Source organism: Ctenocephalides felis, unplaced genomic scaffold (assembly GCF_003426905.1).
Source record: "Ctenocephalides felis isolate EL2017-DRISC unplaced genomic scaffold, ASM342690v1 CF-g0.4_SCAFFOLD_00845, whole genome shotgun sequence".
Lineage (NCBI taxonomy): Eukaryota > Metazoa > Arthropoda > Insecta > Siphonaptera > Pulicidae > Ctenocephalides > Ctenocephalides felis.
In genome coordinates this window covers 95,206,834-95,213,701 of record NW_020536999.1, presented here as the reverse complement: position 1 = coordinate 95,213,701, position 6,868 = coordinate 95,206,834, and positions in this window count along the sequence as shown.

The window sequence follows — 6,868 nt, the reverse complement described above, 5'->3', positions numbered from 1 at the left end:
TTATTAAATACTGATACATCTTTTGTTTTTATTTTCAGATTTTATCAAACAAATAGTATAAACTTAAATTTTTATCACAAAACAATAACGAAAAGTGAATTGTATTCGGACAAAAGTGAGTTATTTTTAGTGTACAATCCAGACAGTGTTTTATTGAGTTGAGTTTGTTAAAAAATCGAGTTAAGTAAAAAATGAGCAATAAAAATTTGAGTTTATCCGGCAAGAGGTCTTCTTCGTTTTTGACTTTTGGTCCTAGAAGGGTGAGTAAAAAATATTACTTATTATTATTATTTGAACAATCTTTAACGCGTGTAAAATGAACTTAAATTTATTTATTATTACTTATTATTATTTATATCATTTGCCATTAACATTATATTATCTGTCATTTGTTATATTATTTTATAATAACATTTATAAACTTATTGACTAAAATTATGCAACAATTAGGTACATAACAATAACGTCACACAAACGCGACATCTGTGAAACAAATTATTTGTCTTTTAATATTATTATTAGAATCTCAATAATCGTTAACGAAACTTAAGCAATTTAATAAAACATTTAGGTACATAACAATAACGTAACATAAACATCACATTTGCGTATTGAATTCATTGTTTCTTATTTATTACTTTAGTCTCAACAACATTTGCAGAAAATGGAGCAATTTAATATAAACGTAAATTTTTGATTTCAATTGAATATACATATTTTTATATGCTCCTTCATGAAGTTCTTCATGACAAATATATATATATATATATATATATATATATACATAAATTTTAGGCACATGCGCAGTAAAATATAACCACAGCATCTCATTTTATAATTAAAATCCCTTTTGTCATTTTAATCTCATCAATATAGCAAAATGTCAGGAGAAATCATTTATATATATATATATATATATATATATATACATATATATTCTAAATATTCAAAATCAATATTAAAATTAATTATATGAATAAATAACATAAAATTCTTTGATATAAAATAGTGTAAATAGACGTGTAAAGACACTTATAATGCTTTTATTTATTATAACTCTTGTAACTTTTAAACCATTCGATTAATATGAATGATGTATGAAGAAAATTTGTACAAAATTAAATTATCTACAATATTGTAATATATTATGATGATCTACAGCAACTCGGTATACTTTAAAATATCTGTATTGAATTGGTTGTCAAGGCTAATTTATTTAAGTACACTTTTTTCATACTCCTTGTAAATTTTAAACCATTCAATTAATATGAATGGTGTATTTGAGAAATTTGTTTAAAATTAAATTATCTACGACTTTCTCTAGCAATATATGTCTATAGATACTCTGTATACTTTAAAATCACATTGGAAAACGACATAGTTTTACGTACGCTGTGCTTTCAGCAAAAGTGTAGTTTGTTCACTAAATCTTTAATAACTTTTTAAATTCTTCAACAACATTAAACTATGTATTTAGTAAACTTTTACAAAATTGAATTATCTATACTTTGTTCTAATATTATGATGTTCTACAGCAACTCGGTATACTTTAAAAACGCTTAAGAAAATCGTGTGTCGCTTGAACCAAGTGCAACGACAACTTTTATCTACTTTGTCTACTTTTATGATTGTGCATTTATTTATCATAACTCTCATAACTTTTAAACCATTCGATTAATATGATTGATGCATTTGACAAACTTATTTCTAATTAAACAATCTACGACTTTGTCTAACAACACCAACCCCCACAACAGCTCGGTATAGTCAAAAATTTAAAACCGACAAATATTCTTCCACTTCTCGTACAACGACAACTTTTATCTACTTTGTCTACTTTTATGATTGTGCATTTATTTATCACAACTCTTGCAACTTCTAAACCATTCGATTAATATGAATAATGTATTAGGCAAAATTATCTCTAATTAAACATCCCACGACTTTGTCTAATACCGCAAAACCCTTCAACAACTCGGTATACTCAAAAATTTAAACCCGACAAACATTCTTCTACTTCTCGTACAACGGCAACTTTTATCTTACTTTGTCCACTTTTATGATTGTGCATTTATTTGTCATAACTCTCGTAACTTCTAAACTAGAGATAGGTAACTCACTCCGGAGTTTTCTCTCCGATACAACTCCTCCCTTGGAGTGAATCCGAGTGGAGTTGTCTCACCGGATTTGTCATATCCGACTTCCCTAAACTGGTACTAAAACTGTTACTGCGTTTTTGCTTTGGGAAGGAAGCTGTAGCTTTCTCGTCTCACAGGCAGTTTTATGACATTTTAGGTATATGTTTTTTGCCAGAAAATACAAAAATATTACTTCAAGGATACAGAACAATGAAATTGTGTACAAGTGTTAATAGCTCCAATGTGTAATTTATTGAACAGTAAGGGGTCATATTTCTAACTACGACAATCTTTGGCCGTGAATGACGGCAATCAGGAATATACATACCGAAAAATACACGAAATAAAATACATTTAATCTGGTTTTTCCATTGCCTGAAATAACAATACTTTAGAGTGCAAAATATATCAGTGACGTCAATAGTATTTAAGCAGCAAAAAATATATAGTATTAAATTTTTACTTTTACACAATTATATAATTGTGTAAAAGTAATAATATGCTAATGGAACTACCCGATATAATATTAATTCTCGAATGGAAATAGCAGAAGAAAAAAATTAGAAAGCAGAAGTATTATTTGCTGAAAATATTTTATGATGAATGTTTTGCTTTTATTACAAAGTTAACTACATTATTTTTATATAAAATTAATCCAAGAAATCAATTATTTTCTCATCAAAAGCAAATAATTAAATTGAATTTGACTCTCAAGTTTTGCGTCAACACTGTTAAAATTACGAGTCATTGAGTCGATCATGTGGTCGACCGAAAAATTTTATAACTCGTCATTTATTTATGAATTTTTAAGAAAAATTATTTTATTGATATTTTTTAATTTTATTTTATTCATAAATTTTCATTTAAAAAAATTAAATGGGATTTGACAAATCCTTAGATGCATAAAGAACGCACTATAGAACACATTTGTGTCAAGTATTACGGTTTCAAAGTTGTCGGAGTCGTGGAGTTGTTAAGCGGATATAATTCCTCCCTGAAGCGGAGTCAAATCCGAGTCAATCCGGCTTCGGATATGATAAGCCCATCTCTATTCTAAATCATTCGATTAATATGAATGATGTATTCGACAAATTTATTCCAAATTAAGCAATCTACGAATTTGTCTAATACCGCAAAACCCTACAACAACTCGGTATACCCAAAAATTGCCTCTAAAACCGACATATGTTCTTCTACTTCTATACAATCTAATTTCACTATTATCACACTATTAATCTCCTTCTCTGTATACCTTCATGTTTTTTCTCCTACGCCTGCGCACAAATCGAGACTATCGGATTCCAAATTCCGGGGTTAGTTCTCGAAAGTCCGGGTCCGGATCCGGACCTAAAAAAAATCCGGTTTACCGGGAAAACAAATATTAAAAGTGATAAATATATATAGTAAAAAATTATTTTATTAATAGATAATATATATAAATAAGTAAAGAATTTATTTTTAAAAAATATGGACTATAGTGACCGGCGAATTAAAAATTTATAAAAATTTTGAGTGCAAAAATTTAAATTTTTGAGTAAATTTTCAAAATGTGACATAAAAAGGTAGTAAATTTTTGTTTGAAATTTAAATTTATTCAAAAATGAAATCTACTGACGAGCAACTGTATTAACCCTTTCCACTGGCGAATTCCGAGATTTACATGAATTTTGCCGCCGGAGCGGCAGCATCCGAGTGGAAAGGGTTGATTTAAATAAATTTTTATTAGAAGACATTTACAAAGACTTAAATTTAAACTCTACCGCTCAACAATTTTTTAAATTATTTCTTAAATCTGGATTTTTTTTTCCAAAAAATTAGTTTATAGTGCAAAATAATTAAAAAATTTGCTATAAAATTTACTGAATATTTAAATTTATTTTGCAAATAAGGACTTATACTGATGAGAAACCCAAAAGTTGCAATTTGTTATTAAGGTTGTTATTTGTGACATTAAATTTATTGGGTATTACTGCCCTAAGGCAGGTCCATGACCTGAGTTAAACTTCAACTCAATTTAATACAGAATAGTTTCTTCTCATTGCTATTTCACAACGCAGTGTCCAAAATGGGCTATTTTTTACTAGAAACGTATTTTTTGTCCCAAGTAAAATTGATATCTCTACGGCATGATACCAGGTTATCCAGAACTAGGGTTCAAATTCATGATGCAGTGCGTTTAACCGTTACGCCATGGAACGCTTTATTATATATTATTATAGATTATTAATTGCATATACACTGATGATATCACGGATGAATATCGAAACGTATCGTAATAGATAATTTCATCAAGATAATTATATCTTGGTGCTTCAGATAATTTGTAGTAGGAGTCAACTGAGATAAATATTAATTCAAAAAAATTTAAATAATATTTTGTACGAATATCAAAAATAAAAAAACGACTCCGCTGGTGGACAACTTTGCAATTAAAATTATTAAATATTTTTTATACAATTTTTAAAAATAATTTTTTTAAGATATTTTTAATTTCCCGAAGAAGAAATTTAAGTTTTTTCCAAAAAATACGATTTGCTCATTTTTTATTTTCTCGACGTCTTAAGTCATTCTGAATTGTTTGAAACCGTCAAATTACATGTTTGGTTAAAATTAGACCTTTCTGTTTTTTTTTTCTCAAAAACCACCACGTTTTCTCAAAAACTGCTACAACGATTACAAAAATTTAAGATCCATCTGACGAAATTTTGATCTGCCGAGCCGTTTCTTTATATTTAGCAAAAAGCGCAAATTTTTTAGTAAACATTTCAGCCAAAAATGCTGAACCGATTTTAAAATTTAAAAGGTGTTCCACAGATAGCAGTTGGGATTCGAGTTTCTGGTAAAGATCGGCTGAGCCGTTTCTTTGTAATCAATTACAGAATTTTTTTGGTGATATTGATGAAACTTTGTATAAAGATAGAGTTCATGGTCAAAATGACTATCGTAAAATATTATTGGCCTACGAAAAGTGGTCTAACTTTGAAAGTACATTAAAATATTTAGACATATAGGAAAGTTCTTGCAACTTGTCTTACGGCAAAGTGCCACTTACATCTAGTTAGTTGATATTCAAAATTTTTTGAACATACATTTAGACGTATAGGGAATTTTCTGCAACTTTCCTTTCTTTGTAATTAATTATAGAATTTTTTTTATGATATTGATGCAACTTTGTATAAAGATACAGTTCATGGTCAAAATGAGCATCTTAAAATATTATAAGCCTACGAAAAGTAGGTCTAACTTAGAGAAGTTCTTGCAACATGTCTTATGGCAAAATGCCACTTACACCTAGTTCGTTGATATTCAGAATTTTTTGAACATAGGGAAGTTTCTGCAGCTTGCCTTAAGGCAAAATGCCACTTACACCTAATTTAGTTAATATTTAGAAGATTGTTTTGTCTGTTCTCCGATATAGGTTGCTCGTCAGTCAATACCTTTAATTATTGACTTATTGTTAGTAATACTTTTTTTTAATAATTAGTGATGTGTTTACATCGATGACAAGTCGAAATTTCGACGAATTTGAAAGGTTCGAAGACAAAGGATACTTTAGAAAGACAAGGTCGAAAGTTTGGGATCTTATTCGAAAGTCTTTGGAAAAGGTAATTGATATCTTGGTCTTAAAGACCCCACTACTTTTTATAACATGCAGCTGGTGCGTTTATTTATTATATCTCTTGTAACTTTTGAACCATTCGATTGGTATGGATGAAGTATGAGAGACATTTGTAGAGAATTAAATTATCTATACAATAATGCTCTACAGCAACTCCTTATACTTTAAAATCGCGTTGGTAACTAATAAAATAGTTGCAACACTGCCAGACGTCAATAGTGACTACCAAGATTGTAATGTATTTGTTGTAGCATTTAAACCATTCGATTAATATTAATGGTGCTTTCTGAAAATTTGTTCAAAATTAAATTATGTATGAGAGTGTCTAATATTATGATGACCTCGAGCAACTCGGTGTACTTTAAAATGCCTATAGAAAAAGTGTTTTGAATTAGTTTAGAAGGCTAATTGCGATTTTAGCACATTTATTTCGTATATTGCATTGCCTATAAGTCTGAAACCATTTGATTAATATGAATGATGTTTGAGAAAATTTTCTTTAAAATCAAATTATCTATGACTTTTTCTAACAATTTAACGCTCAAGAGCAAATCGGAATACTTTAAAATCGCATTTGAAACCAGGGTATAAATTGAATTGAATGATGTATATGGTGAATTTTTAAAAAATTAACGAATGTATAATATTGTCTAACACTATAAAGCCCTACAGCATCTCGGTATACTCATAATGGGAACTTAAAGTTGAAAAATGTTAAAGACATATGAAGAATCCATTGCATCTTTGCTTTTGATGGCTTGCTTTAGAAAATCTCGTTTAACTTTTAAATTATTCGATTAATATAAATGAAGCATTCGGCTAATTTGTACTGATTCAAATAATTTACAATATAGTCTAATATTATAAGACCCTACAGCAACTCTGTATACTTCAAAATTGCATTTGAAAGTACACTATTATTTTTTATTCATAGTTTGAGTACTTATTTACAACAACTCTTGTAACTTTCAAACCATTCGAATAATATGAATGATGTCTTCGGCAAATTTGTACAAAATTAAACAATCTACAACATTGTCTAACATTATAAAACCCTACAGCAACTCGATGTACTCTAATTTGAAAATAGAAAAGTAATCCTAACGTACAT